The sequence below is a fragment of the Prunus mume genome, linkage group LG1 (assembly GCF_029339155.1).
Source record: "Prunus mume cultivar Tortuosa linkage group LG1, ASM2933915v1, whole genome shotgun sequence".
Classification (NCBI taxonomy): Eukaryota; Viridiplantae; Streptophyta; class Magnoliopsida; order Rosales; family Rosaceae; genus Prunus; species Prunus mume.
This window is the reverse complement of record NC_142698.1, coordinates 21,701,757-21,717,137: the sequence shown is the minus strand read 5'-3', so window position 1 is coordinate 21,717,137 and position 15,381 is coordinate 21,701,757. Positions and strand designations below refer to the sequence as shown.

At 39.7% G+C, this 15,381-nt stretch overlaps 1 long non-coding RNA gene and 1 pseudogene across 18 annotated transcripts; both read left to right on the top strand.

Annotated features, from left to right (window-relative positions):
• The first annotated feature begins 448 nt into the window (after positions 1 to 448).
• Positions 449 to 7,083, top strand: LOC103341906 (G-type lectin S-receptor-like serine/threonine-protein kinase LECRK2; annotated as a pseudogene).
• Positions 7,084 to 8,829: 1,746 nt separating this feature from the next.
• On the top strand, positions 8,830 to 14,597 carry LOC148921297 (uncharacterized). 18 transcript variants are annotated; one of them, XR_016127802.1, is made up of 4 exons: positions 8,830 to 11,701; positions 13,201 to 13,224; positions 13,596 to 13,647; positions 14,387 to 14,597. It is a non-coding gene; the product is annotated as an uncharacterized LOC148921297 (long non-coding RNA). The 18 variants fall into 18 exon arrangements; XR_016127801.1 differs by having other exon boundaries at positions 14,377 to 14,597; XR_016127798.1 differs by having other exon boundaries at positions 13,759 to 14,597.
• The last annotated feature ends 784 nt before the right edge of the window (positions 14,598 to 15,381 follow it).

Sequence of the window (15,381 nt, the reverse complement as noted above, 5' to 3'; positions counted from 1 at the left end):
AAGCATCTCACTATACACTTAACACATCTCACTCCTAGACATAAAGCAGGATTGAGAGGAATGTGTTTGAAGGATTCAAAGAAGGCAGCTTCCAAGTTATTGCACCCATGACCCGAAAAGGCAAATTTAAAGCTCCAACTGTAAATCTACCACGGAACTTTTACTCGGTCATTGGTGAAGACGAGCTTATTACTTGTGACTTAAAAAGTAGCAGAATGCATGATTCCAAACCTTACATTGGTGCATTTAGACTCAGGTCCTGTAACTTGTGCCCGAAACATACGCAAACTGACAGACATTATTGCCCCAATAATCGCTGGAAATTGTGTGGTTGTGACTTGAATAATATGTTTTAAAGTCCATAGAATATTCATCTAGTATTTTTTGTTTAAGATCGCAGTCCAGTTTGATAAATTTGATAGCAGTGAAGTAATTAAGTAATCTTATGATGGCTTCTGCATTGCTATGTCTTTTCTGCTTCTTCCCTATTATATTGCTTCCATGCACCTCCCTTGCTCAAACATCCACAAACATATCTTTAGGTTCATCCCTCGCTGCACTTAATGATAACTTGTCCTGGCCATCGCCATCTGGTGAGTTTGCTTTTGGTTTCAGACAGATCGGAAAAGATGGCTTCCTGCTATCCATCTGGTTCAACAAAATACCAGATAGAACCATAGTGTGTTCAGCCAATCGGAATGATCTAGTGCAAGAATGATCCAAAGTTGAACTTACTAGTGATGGAATGCTCATGCTTAGAAACTCGGAAGGCGGACAGGTATGGAGTGCTAATTCTGCTGGGAATTTTGTGCTGGCCAACACAAACTCAACCAATTTGTGGGAGACTTTTGATGTACCAACTGATACAATCCTACCCACACAGACTCTAAATCAGAACGGCAAACTCTTTGCTCGCTATACAGAAACGAACTACTCACAAGGAAGATTCCAGTTTATATTACAATCTGATGGAAATCTCTTGCTTTACACAACAAGATTCCCACTTGTTGATGCTCAAAATGGTTAGGCCAAGATTGAGTCCAACTTAGTGATGAGGTGTGATGGATGATGAATGAAGGTGAGGACCTTAAGCATGTGTATAAAGACTTGGGCAAGCGATAAATGTAAAGAAGACAAGATATACGTGGTTCACCCTTAATGAATGGGCTACGTCCACGGAGAAATATGTTCTTATTATAATAGTGTATGATTACATTTGTACATGAGGTTGGACCCGAATATAAAGATAACAAGTGAGATGCCTAGGTCAGGGATCTAGAAGAGAGTCCCCGGCCCTAGGGTCTAGCTCTAAGACCCGGATCCTCTTCTAAGTGGAGAGAGGAAGTCCCCTTTTCACATGATACTACTCCCTATTTATAGGGAGGTGAAAGTGGGAGGTTTGCATAGAATTTCGATGTGGGACTCTTGCAAGTCACTGTGGTGGTGACACATGTCACGGTGTTGATGCTTTGATGCCGGATATGCTCGGTTGATTATGGTGTAAACTGTAGTCCCCCAAGTTCACGATCAAGAAGTAACTTCTGGGTTGGGAACTTGTTAGATTTTGTGTAATCATGACCGAGCATTCCAGGTTCAGTGGGAGCCGTAGGACGTTCCCTAGTCCCCCAAGTTGGCAAGCTAGAAGTTGCGTCAACACTTGGAAGGTATGGTACGAGCTGTGTGAGCCTTTAGAACCGTAGGTAGCTGGGTACTTGGGTTTTTTAGCAAGGATGCCGAGATTGGGTTTTATGGAGCTGAGCTTCGGTAGAGGCTGGGGCCTTGAAGCTTCAACAAGAGTTTGGTCTTGGAATTGTGCCAAGTGCACACTTGGTGTTCAGCAAAGATGGCTACTTTAGGAGAGAAAAGTAGGCTTGGGCCTTTCCAGCTTCGGCAAGGAGGTTTGTGGGCCCTTAGTTCTTTACGACCCGGGTCCTGCCGTTCAACAGGGAGGCTGAGTTATGGCCTTGGCTCATGCATCCTTGGTAACCAAGTGATGGCTTTAGAAAGTAGGAACGTGATGACAAGGGTGCTGAAAGGAAAAATGCAAGTGTGCATTTTTTATTATTATTTGAAGAAATAATAATAAATAAATAAATAAAATTTATTTTTTTTAATTTTTAATTTTTAATTTTTTTTCTTGGTAGCAACTTGAGGCCTCCATGTACTTCTGTATGGGGTTAAGCCCCTGGGCCTTTGGCATGGCGCCAATCCGAGCCTCCAAGCCTGTTTGTGGAGGTGACCCACAGGACCTTGTTTTTGGACCAACGTGAGAGGCCTTCTTGGCTTGGAGCTGGGCTTCGGAATTTTTAGACAAGAAGCTGGGCTTTTGGTTGGCCAAGGTTGGGCCTTGAAATGTTGGCACCAAGGCTAGGCCCTGGGGTTGGAGGGGATGTGCGATCTCCTTTAATCAAAACCTGCCGTTCGGCAAGGTAAAATCAAAAGGGCTAGGTACCTTGGCATGAGCTGGGTCTTGTGTGGGTCCCCTGTCAATCCATGGAGCTGGGTTCGGTGAGAACAGAGTCAACGTGAATAGAGCTGGACTCCTGGCTACCTTGGCTCGAGTCGAGGTTTGTAGTTCAAAGATTTGTTCGTTGGGGGTTGCTCTAATTTCAGCATAGCCCTTGTCGCTCGACAAGGGCAGCTAGGGTTTTTGTTTGAGATTTTTGGAGGCCTGCGGTGTTCCTTTGTTCCTTCGGCAGATTAGTGAGGCTGGGATATTGATAATTTTCTTGGAGCCGGACCATTGGAGTTTTGGAAGTGCACGGGTTTTTGTCAAGCCGTGGAGTCGGGCCGGCTTTAGACTTTGGATCGAACCTTGCCGAACGGCAGGGCGATGGAAAGCCATTTTCGTGAGGTCCGTTGTAGGAATCCGAAGGTGCTGGTCACGGCTCGCAAGGTGAGCCACCGGTGTATTGTATTTTCGTGTACCCCTTCAGCAAGAGTGGAGCTGGGTTCGGAGTTGATTCTTGGAAGGAAGAGATCGGAGCTGGACCTTTGGCAAGTTTAGGCTACACTATTTGGATCTCTTCGAGTCTCGGTCTTCGGCGTTTTGCGGCAAGGGTTGAAGTGAGAAGGGCTGTTGTGGTCCTGGCACCACTAGTGATTGAGGCTTCTCCCAAAGTTCTTACACGGAGGTTGCCGTTCGCAATTGAGTGGGCTGGTTCCAACCGCAGGTCAGCTCGAGGTTGTGCCTTCGGATGAGGGGCTAGGTCGTCTGGAGCTAAGCTTTTGGTGAAGCTGGTGAGCTTGGTGAGTAAAAAGAGCTTGGCCTCTTGTATCTTGTGAAGCCAGTTTGTGTTTGCTCACCCTTGCCGTTCGGCAAGGGTGGGTTGAGAAACTATATATATGTTGTGCTCATTTTTTGTTCGGCGGGTTCTTCTTGGCAAGTCTGGAGCTAGGTCCGGATCACTTGAGCTGGGTTGGTTGCAAGCTTGGGGCTGGGTCAATGTAGCTGGGCTTCGTAAAGTTGGCTAAGCTACACGAGTTGGGCCCTTCCCTTTTAAAGCGTGGCTGGGCCTTTTTGTTTCGGCAGGAGGAGTTGTTTCTATCCAAAGCTCAACCCCTGCCGTTCGGCAAGGGTGGCTTGAGAAATTTTAAGACCTCGCTGAAAGTGTTGGGGTCTTTGGCAAGCTGATTTGGAGCGTTGATATCTGATTTTCTGTTGTGCTCTGATCCTTCGGCAGGTGTTCAGACCTTGCTGAATAGTTTGTCGAGTGGAGCTAGGCCTTTGGAAGGTGATCTTGGGCCCTTAGTTAGTGTTTAGAGAAAGGAGAAGGCTGCAACAACAGCTGGGATTTGGAGCTGGATTTGCCTTGGAGCTGGGCAGAGCCTGGACCTAAGGAGATTTTTCGTGAGCCTCCTTCTGCCTTCTGCACCATGCTTGCCGTTCGGCAAGTGGCCTAGGATTCGTTTTGATGATCTTTGTCTGTTGGTAGTCCTTCGGTGTGGGCTGTTTTGGAAGAGGCCTAGGCCACATCTCAAAGGGGAGCTGCTGGGCCTTCGGTGCGATCAGTTTGGGGAGCACTTTTGTGGGCCTGTGCAGCTGGTGCGAAATACTTGATCACTTGAAATTGGATCTGGGCCATTTGAAATTTGGTGAAAATTTTCCGGAGAAGGTGGGGCGTGGTTGCCATTCGGTGTCCTTGGGTGCCTTGAGAAATTTTCCAAGTGTCCTTGGGTGCGCCCTTGAATATCGTTGAATTTGAAGCTGCTTCCCATTAGGTGTTTTGATAAGTTTAGTGGCTGGGTGCCGTATGGCTCGGCCATCTAAATTGCTCCAGACTTTCAGCTAGTTGTCATGTGGGCTTCTCATTGGATTGAAATGGTGGTTGGCCTCCTTAGCCCTGCAAAGTGATGCTGTCGGTGACTTGGAATATTTGGCACTTGCCAAATTGGAGCATCTTCAAAGTGGCCCGGACAGCCTTTACTTATATGCAATATTCATGAACTATATTGTTGAATAGGATTGTGCAATGAATTATTTAAATATCACATGCTCGTATACGATATTTATATGTAAGAAGAGAAATCTTATCTGGAGTAATTTTTTCTTGGCCATGCGCAAGCCATGCATGGTGATATCCTTGATGCATTTGGGATATTTGGCCACCCATAAATTGAGACTTTTTCAACGTGACCGGAAGGTGGTTCCTTGGGTTGAAATGGTGGCTTGGTCATGCAAGCCATGCAAGGCGAGGTGTCGAAGGCATAAGAATTGCATGCTGCAAGGCGATGGGCCTAGGCACGAGGGTGCCGAAGGTGACACACGATGTGGCTAGGCACGGGGGCTCTGAAGGCAACACAAAACTTGCGTGTCACCGAGCGATGTAGCTAGGCACGATAGTGCCGAAGGCTACACAAAGCTTGCGTGTCGCAGAGCGATGTGGCTAGGCACGAGGGTGCCGAAGGCAACACAAAGCTTGCGTGTTGCAAGACAATGTGGCTAGGCACGGGGGCGCCGAAGGCAACACAAAGCTTGCGTATCACAGAGCGATGTGGCTAGGCACGATGGTGCAAGAGGCGACACAAAGCTTGCGTGTCACAAAGCAATGTGGCCAGGCACGATGGTGCCGAAGGCGACATAAGATGTGGCTAGGCACGGGGGTGCCGAAGGCAACACAAAGCTTGCGTATCGCAGAGCGATGTGGCTAGGCACGATGGTGCAGGAGGCGACACAAAGCTTGTGTGTCGCAAGGCAATGTGGCTAGGCACGATGGTGCCAGAGGCGACACAAAGCTTGCGTGTCACAAGGCAATGTGGCTAGGCACGATGGTGCCGAAGGCGACACAAAATGTGGCCAGGCACGGGGGTGCCGAAGGCAACACAAAGCTAGCATATTGCAAGGCATTGTGGCTAGGCACAGGGGTGCCGAAGGCATGTTTCACGCCGGTTGATGGCTGGGTGCCGAATAATGGCGGGGTGCTGAAGGCATCGCTTGCGCCGATTGATGGCTAGGTGCCGAAGGCATAGCTCATGCCAAATGATGGCTGGGTGCCGAAGGCATCACTTAAGCTATATGATGAAGATTGTATGGGTGCCGAAGGGCACTGAGGAAGGGGAGAACGTCATAAGCCTTTTGTATCGGTTCCCACATACGGCGCCAAACTGTTGATGCTCAAAATGGTTAGGCCAAGATTGAGTCCAACTTAGTGATGAGGTGTGATGGATGATGAATGAAGGTGAGGACCTTAAGCATGTGTATAAAGACTTGGACAAACGATAAATGTAAAGAAGACAAGATATACGTGGTTAACCCTTAATGAATGGGCTACGTCCACGGAGAAATATGTTCTTATTATAATAGTGTATGATTACATTTGTACATGAGGTTGGACCCGAATATAAAGATAACAAGTGAGATGCCTAGGTCAGGGATCTAGAAGAGAGTCCCCGGCCCTAGGGTCTAGCTCTAATACCCGGATCCTCTTCTAAGTGGAGAGAGGAAGTCCCCTTTTCACATGATACTACTCCCTATTTATAGGGAGGTGAAAGTGGGAGGTTTGCATAGAATTTCGATGTGGGACTCTTGCAAGTCACTGTGGTGGTGACACATGTCACGGTGTTGATGCTTTGATGCCGGATATGCTCGGTTGATTATGGTGTAAACACCACTGGAATCTCCCAACTTTGCATATTATGCAACCATGACTATGGGCACTGGCTTTCAGGTCATCTTCAACCAGTCTGGGTCTATTTACCTTACTGCCAAGAATGGAAGCATACTTAATATGGTATCATCCAACACAGTTTCAATGAAGAATTTCTACCAGAAAGCTACTCTGGAGTATGATGGAATTTTGAGGCACTCTGTTCACCCTAAAAGCAATGGCTCAAGTGCCGGAACCCCCCTGGTTGGTCCCCTTTGACCTCTGAACCTTCAGATATTTGCTTTAGAGTCGGAGGAGACATAGGCAGCGGGACATAGGTATTGGTGAAAAAGCTCTCATCAAAATAAGGAAAGACAGCCCTCCTCCTTTGACACCTGAAGGTCCAAATGCAAAAAAGAAATATAACTCAACTATGATCCTCATTGGATCAGTGCTCCTCAGTAGTTCGTGGTTTCTGAACTTGGTTTTACTATTAACAACCTACTTGATTGTTTCTCGCATTTATAATAAAAATGCAGGGGTGAATCAACCTTACTCAGTCATGCCAGGCATGAATGTGAAATGTTTCACTTACGAGGAGCTAAATGAAGCTACCAACGGATTCAAGGAAGTACTAGGCCGTGGTGCTTTTGCAACAGTTTTTAAAGGAGTTTTAGCATTTGAGAACAGGAAATGTGTTGCTGTCAAAAGATTGGACACTATTGTTGGAGAAAATGAGTTGGAATTCAAAGCTGAAATGAGCGCAATTGGCTGAACAAATCACAGAAATTTAGTCCAACTACTAGGATTCTGCAACGAGCGGCAACACTGAATTCTTGTGTATGAGTTTATGAGCAAAGGTTCCCTAGCAAGCTTCCTCTTTGGAGAATCAAGGCCTAACTCGTACCAAAGAAGGCAAATTGCCTTGGGTACTGCAAGAGGGCTCTTGTATTTGCATGAGGAGTGTAGGTATTCGTTTCATTCTCAGATGATTTGATGGGCAACACGATTTGTTCAGGATGACTCTGCATGTATATTTTTTCTGATTAATTGAGGGTCGAGATTATGAATGAGAACTGTCAGATGAGTTTTTGAAATTCTCCGTTTTTTACTTTACAGGAAGAAATGGAAAATTGTTATTGATTATATTAGTATAAATTGTCTAGGCACTATCTTTCTGGGATTTTATTGCTTGCAGAGTTTATTCTCTATGTTTTTCTTTTTGATTCATTGCAACTGAGGTATTTGAGCTATCTGAGCCTTTGATTGTTGTTTTTTTATCTGCTTTTGGTTGCTGTATCCTAAATATGGAGAAAAAAATTAAAGATAAAACACAAGGAAAAAAAAAAGTGAAGATTAATCAGGTTTCGACAAAATAGAAATTGGGAATGATTAACCAGCAACCATACTGATAAAGTGCCATCTTCCCTTCTTTCTGTACTCTTTAAGTTCTGCTTGCGTCAATCTTTTCACCATATGCTCTGAGACATAGCTATGTGGCTTAAACTTCGGTTTCTATATATGAAAAATATAGTTCTTGACTGCGAAGCTTCTGTATATGTCACAGGTTCTTAAATTCTATCCTAAATTCCCTATGTTCAACTAGAAAGAAAGGTTTCCTTTTATCTTCTTGAAATAATTCATGTTTTAAAACCCATTTATCTAGATTGACTCTCAAGCATATGGTGTCTGGGGAAACATATGGTTTACTTTGTCAGTTCGATATGCTTGGTACATAAGTTCTGAAAATTGTATGGCCTAATTGAGCAGGCATGCTGTAGAGTTCTTGCTTGAATGTGTTTGGTTTGTCCTTTAAAATTACAATTGAACATAATATCCTAGATATTAGGATTGCCAAAGGCTTATGTAGATCACAGTCTGTGCAACGATTCAATCCTGAGTGAGAGAGTGGTTTTGGGATTTTGATTGTGTAGGGTGACTTTTGATTGAGATGTTTGATTGAGTTGTCAGGACAAAAGGAATGTAAATCTAGATCAACGCTTACAGAAAATTAAAGTTATATATTGAAGTTTTTGGTTTATAGAATTAGAGAGAGAAAACAGAAATCATGCTACAATATTCCTGGAATTAAGATTTTTGCTGCCTCCTTCAAGGAACCTAAATCTGTTATGTCTTTGGCCTGTCCAAGTTAGCATATATTAGATAAACTCTACATTAATATTTATCAAGCAGTTTAGAAAGTGTCACCTTATAAACAGGGCCAAATCCTCCCTCTCCCAGTTTATTCGCTACATTGAAGTTGTTTGTTGCAGCTAAAACTCTTTTTAAATTTAAGAGTGGTAGTTCTGCATCATTCTTCGCAGCTTCAGCTCTTTCTTTACTTATAGTCTCATTCATACAGCCTTCCGTGCTCTCTGTTTCATTCTTATTATTAGAGCATTGGTTGTTTGGAACACTAGAATATATGTGTTTGTATGAGTGAGAAAGAGAAAAAGAAAGAAAAGGGTGGCAGCACTATACCTTTCATTTCCAAGTATTTCTTCCATATGAAGAATTTGTTGGCTGGGAGATTTTTTGTAAAGATACTTTCATTCTTTTAGTGGTTTGATGTTCATTCATCAATCAATATCATGAATGATGTTAAAAAAGCCCAAGTAGTTAGTCTTGGCCAAAAGTTGATATATTACAGCTAATGAACTAATCAACCAAAAACTGACGCATAAAAGCGTGCTCAGGGACCAATCTTGCTTTTTATATTTGATTTTCAAGTCTATTGGTGCTCAGGGACCAATCTTGCTTCTGATATTTTATTTTCAACTGATTTGCTTAGGAAAAGTAGAAAACAAGTTTGATTTTTCACAATCTCTGTTCATAATTGAATAATTGTTGATGACACTTCTTTTATTTTTCTTTCATTTGGCCTTTTTGGGTTGTTTCTGTGTTTTGTCTATTTGGTTGCAGATGCCTTATCCACCTTTTCAATATATCGTTTCTCTTTAGAAAATAAAATCAATATTCAAGACATCTTTGCTCCAAAATAATGTATGCATGAATTAATTTTCATGGCGTAAAATAAAATTTGAATTTGACTTGCATCTCATGATCTAAACTCTCATGTGGTTGTCCGCATATGAGAGTCTATTTTATGTGACTCTGTGGGCATTATCTATTAAGGATGATTTCTACTTTAGCCTCAATTGTAAACATGAATAGATTAACATTAGCTTCAGATTATCGACTTATTTATTGTGGTGCTAATTAATTAAACTCAAGTTATTTGTGCCTAATGAACCACAACTATAATATATATGTGTTTGTGTGTCTATTTGTTTTTTGGTATATAAGCAGACTGCTGTCTTGCATTCTACATGCTGAGGCTGATAGATAATTTTCATGAATTAGAACTTAATGACACAAGGACAAAGAGATGTAGGAACTGTCTTTACTCACAATTAAGATGTCATTGTTCTACAGGTTGCAAATTTTGTTTAGTTTTTTTCTCAAGTTATAATAATAAATTTAACCAGCTTTGGGGTATTAACTGAAGTTCAGGATTGCTAATTGATATTGAGCTTTTTTTTTTTTCTTTTTTTTTTGGGGTGATGAGGAAAAGTTGGAAGCATGAAAGCTACATACAACATGTGATTTGCAAATTATACTTTTTCATTTTCTCAAACCCTGTTGGTTGTCCGTTGGATTTTTAAACTTAATTCTATGATAATAGTTATTGCCCTCACTCAAATTTTCCCATTTATCTACACTAACACCTGCCGTTTTCCAAATTTGTTTCAACAGGGTTGAAACCCTTGCAAAGAACAAGAAAGACAGAAGCCACCTCTACAGCAGAGACAACAAAAGATGGATCCCTTCCAACAGACATCAAAGCATAATAATCTCCTTCCACCACTCAGTGGCATATAAAGCATGTTATTAGTGTATTTTTGTAACTTTGCTAAACAAAGTATGATGCCACTATTTAGATCTCTATGTCTATATAAATAATACCATCTTCCCTGCATATTTTAACAACTTTGTACAGATTTGACAGAGTTTTAAAACCCGCAGCATCGCGCGGGCACCTTTGCTAGTTATATACTAAAACTGAATACCAAGCACTGTTCCTAGACTATTCATTCACAATAGTGAAGTGCCGATTTTGCCCTTTGGTGAATTTTTCCTTATGTTCCCTTTTTGCCCCTCTCTTTGGATACTAACTCTCCCCACTGTTTCGTTTCTACAGAACATCGTCCGCTTGAACCACTTCGTTCGGCTGGTTGGGGGGCAGCCATGGAATGCACGGCTTCGGTCTTGGGGATTCGTTTGGGGCCGTCGATTTCCATTTGGGCTGGCGCCTTGCGAATCTCGCCATTTGTTTGGTCTTCATCTCATCTCATCTGCTCATTCGTTGGTTCAACCATCTTCAATCTTCTGTCCAACGTGTTTCTGAGAGATTTTCGATCTGCCAGTTCTTCCATCGTTTCTCTTCAAGTTTGCATCCCCTCAATTTTTTAACGGATTAATGGCTTGCTGATGGGTTTCTGAGCATGCTATTGAATCCTTTGATTCCTTTCCCAATTTGATTCTACTGCTGTGATGATTTGTTGTATTGTTATTTGTTGTTATGATGATAGGTTTAGATGTTTAGATGTTGGTTAATCCTTTTGAGTGTTTTGGCAATTGGTCTATTAATGCATCCATTGATCTGCTAAAGAATCACTTTTTAATACTTTGTGTTTCCAACGACATATCTTATACTTTGTGTTTGCAACCAACGTGAGTTTGAATGTAAGGGCTAGGGTCTTAAATTCCAGAAAAATAAGCAATTACATTGGTAAATTTGAGGAGCTCTAAGAATTTGTTCTTTGATAAGTCTGGCATGCTTTAGTATTATCTTGGACTGGAGCAGAGTTTGAAGCAATGTTCTGTTCTCTTTGTTTTTCCAAAAGACAAATATTTAGAATTTTCGACTGGACAAAGAACTTTACACGTAATATTCTAAAAGCTGAGATAATTCTCTGCAACTAGCCTTTGGAAATATGTGGTTGTCACTGTTCTTCTAAAAGAAAAAGCCAAGTCTAAGACTATGATGATTAATTCCTTACCATTGTGACAGGCATGAAAAGCTTTTACCCGATCGAACAACTTGGCCAATAGGCAATCTAATACCAAGAAAACTAATTCCACTAGGCTAACAGAACAATGGATGATGGATTTTGTATTATATTCTTACGCAATAGTCTTGATTTGCCTCATTTTAATGCCAAAAAGTTGAAAAATCTTGATATTGGATCGTGCATTCTGCAGCAAAGAATATAGTTTATTTAGAAATACCTTATTCAGTGTCAGTATCCAGTGAAATACAATGAATTTAAATTAAGCAAATGAATTCTTCAAATTTCTTCGAAATTGTTTTTATATTTAGCCTTCAAAGATTTTTACAATAAAGGATCCTTTATATATTCCCAATGTGTCTTCATTTGGTTGTAAATATACACAAATCAAAGTATTTGTGTGTGATTTGAAGGATTGCTGAGGTGTGGGAAGAGTTACAAACCATGGTGGATAAATTATCTAAGGGCTGACTTGAAGAGAGGGAACATCACTGCTGAGGAGGAAGAAACCATTGTTAAGTTACACACTGCTTTGCATAATAGGTATATATATATATATTATACCCTCATTTTTTAATTTAATAAATATCTTTTTATATAGTTCTCTTTGGCCAGCGTTCCTTTTTGTATAATATATCTATGCTCAGAATATATGAATGCAACCATTCTCAATTCACTCATAGTTTGTAAGTTCTAATTTTATTAAGATCCCTCTTTGAACAGGAGAAATCCGGCAGCTTGATACTTTATAGAACCATTTTTCAACTTGGTTATGCTAAGCTAGATTCAAGCTCTCTAGAGACTAATATTTGTGTTAATTGGAAAATCTGATATAAAACAATGCTTATGTCAATGCCCATTGATCAACAATTCTGCTACCATCGTTAATTAATTTGATTAATTACATGATTATGGCTGCATTGTGATATTGCCAATGTCGAAAAGGATTTATATTTGAGATATGTTATTCTGTTTTGTTCTGTCTTTGTTTGTTTTCTAGGATTTTTCTTTTGTTTAAGTAGTGGACAAACAAAGTTCAAGCATTTCATATAAAACCACTGCACAGGAAAACATATTTGAACAGTTTTGGGACTAGAAAATCAAAAACTTCAATTTTTTCGATTTTTTCTTGCTTTTTCTCCTCTTCTTTCTTAACCACGTCTACTTTTGATGTTTTGTAGGTGGTGCTTTGCTGCTTTAGATAGAGCTGTATTGTGGTTGTTTTTGGTTCTGTTAAACAAGAGGTTCATATTTATGTTGAAAAGAAACAAAAAGTGAACAAATGATCTAAGATTCAAAAACTTTTATGTTTTTATTCTCTGTTTTAGAAACACTTGCTTTCAGGATCATTTAAACAACCCTTTTCCTGTGCCTTCACAATGTTTTTCTTTACCCAAAACACATTAATTTGGGTAGTCTTGAGTGGTTTCTTTCCGTTCAGATTTTGCTCAAGCTAATTTTTTGATTTAATGAAAAGATTGTGCATGTATAAAATACTCAAGTTAATTTCTTCTCTAGTATTCTGCTTTTTCTTCCTTTTTCTTCTTTTTTTATTTTTATTTTTAAAACCATGGTTTCTTTTAATATTTTGCATGTGGTCCTTTGTGGCTTTGGATATAGCTGTTTAGTTGGTGTTTTCGGTCCTGCTAAGCAAGGGATGAGTTTCTAGGCTGAAATTCCAATTAATTGTTTTAAGTTTTGTGAATAAAGCATAGGAATTAGCTAATGGCATCAATTTAAAATTGGTTGGGATAAGCGTGTACCTCTTATTTTTACTTCAAGTCTTTGAAGCTGTTTCAGACTGACCAAGTATTTTTTAAGTTGAAAAAGGGTTTTGAGTTTTCATGGGAGGAATTTCTCCCAGACAAGTACTGCTACAGCCCATCCCAATCCATCCTTTGTGAGTACGCTTATGCTTTGATGAGATTGACTCACTAATTCTGTTCTCTATTAGTTATGCCGATCTTTACCATTAAGCAGCTATATGAGGGGGCTCATGTTTGTTCTTCTGAATCTCTTATTGACACTACTCGACTTTGCAGGTTTTAGAGAGTGCTTGATGGCAGGTAAATTTAACTCATATCACATTTAATACTTTAAATTCACCCAAACATAAACTGAATTAAAAATGTTTGTTTGCTAAGAAAAATGCAAGAAAAAAACAGAAAATTTCATCTTTTTAAATATTTTACTATTGTTTTGTGGGTAGGAGTTCACTAATTATGCTTAAAGAGCGTTTGAGGTCACCCGCTTAATAACATGACTACTTTTTGTTGAAATCACATGGGTTTCTGTGGAATCTCAAGGACATAAGGGCGAAAGTTTGAGTCTTTGTTCTATAATTATGTTGGATTGAAAATTTGGTGTCTTTGTTCTTTCTTGCATGTGCTTGGAATTACAATGAAAATTTCCTGTCATTATTTTTTTGTTGTTGAAGGGTTTGAGCATGAGGATAAAGGTGATTTTGCAACCTCACCAAACCATTTCAGGTGAGAACCATATCCTTGAATTGCTCTTTTCGACCAAAATTAAGCCTATTGTGTGATGGTTTATTATCTCATTGGGCTCTATGTTTGAGCTCATGGATTGGTTCATGGTAGATTTGAATTGTCACTCAGAGATGCTTGGGTGAAGCCGATGACTGTGTGCATTGCAAGACTAGAAGAGGTTGAATATGGTTTTTATTTTATTTATTTTTCCTGTTTTTGTTAGACCCTTTTGGTTCACTTGTTCTCCCTGAATATTATGCCCAAAGTAGTAAAATAAATTATCGCAGCTATTCAAAAGTATATTTATGTTTGGCATCATCTCATGTTGTGTACGAATTGAGCGATGAAAAGGTGAAAGATAAATTATAGAGAAACATGTGGCGCAAGTGTTACATTTGTATTGTTTTGGTTTCATTCTTTTGTTGTACTAATGCCTTATTGTCTTTTTCCCCCCCTCCACTTGAAGCAATACTATTTGATATTGATGGAACTCTGTGTGATTTAGATCCAATTCATTTCAATGCCTTCCAAAAAATGCTTTCATAGATACAGTGATTGTTTTGTTTCCTACTATTCTGTCATATGGAAAATATGCAGGATTTATCTTGTCATAATTTGCAATTTTTCTTGGGTTTTATGGATACAATGTGTTCAATTAGAAAGCAATAGTTCATTTGATGTTTTTAGTTGAGGTTGTGGTGATTTTCATTTATTTTCATTTTTTGCAAGATGTTAACAGTGTACAAGAGAGTCAAGAAGAGGCTGTGAGTAGAAGGAGGTTCTTTGTAGGCTGGACAAGGTCGAATTTTTTTTTTCTTTTTCCTGTTTTTGTTCGAAACTTTTTGTTCACTTATTGTCCTCGAATATTATGCTCAAAGTAGTTAACTTTTCGTCCAAAATGTTTTATTTGTGTTTCTTGATTTGAATGAAAGCTTGGTATTTCCTCCTTTTTTTTTTTTTTGGTGTGTGGTTATTTTGTAACTTAGCTACATATTTTCACAACTTTGTACACATTTCAGACGGTTTTAAAACCCCGCAGCATCGCGCAGGCACCTTTGCTAGTTCAATACTATAAATATATATAATTGTGGTTGTATCATTTGTTTCGTTTGTCTCTGTTCTACTTTTTTCATCACTTTCCTTGTCATCCTAGTGAATAAGGTTTCATTAAGCTACTCAAAAACTTACTTTCTTGTCATTGTATAACTTTGAGCATAAATAAAAGGACAATGTGCTGCAAACTCGCTTCACAAAATCTCCGTTTGACAGTAAAAGATATCATGTCAACCCCACTTGTTAACAACATTGCATGAAAAAATGAACAGCAAAAAAATGGTATTTTCTTATTTTATTTTCTGTTACATAAATAAAAATGGTATTGTCAGTATTTGATCATGTACTCCACATATAAACCGTGATGAATTTTTTATGGCGTACATGTTTATCTGAACTTGAAAAATTATGCCTATGCAATATAAAGATAGTGAAATCAGAGCAGACTCAAAGATTAGGGTAATTGATCTCATATACACTTAATAAACCTCTCATAAAGATAAAGCAGGATTGAGAGGAATGTGTTTGAAGGATTCGAAGAAGGCAGCTTCCAAGTGATGACCCTGCATATAAAGATTGGAAGAGACTTGCAAACATATATAATGTAGGAAAGGCTGGATTTCTACTTGTATAAAAAGTACATGACTTTGAAAAGTCTAAGATTGAATAAAGTTTTATGGA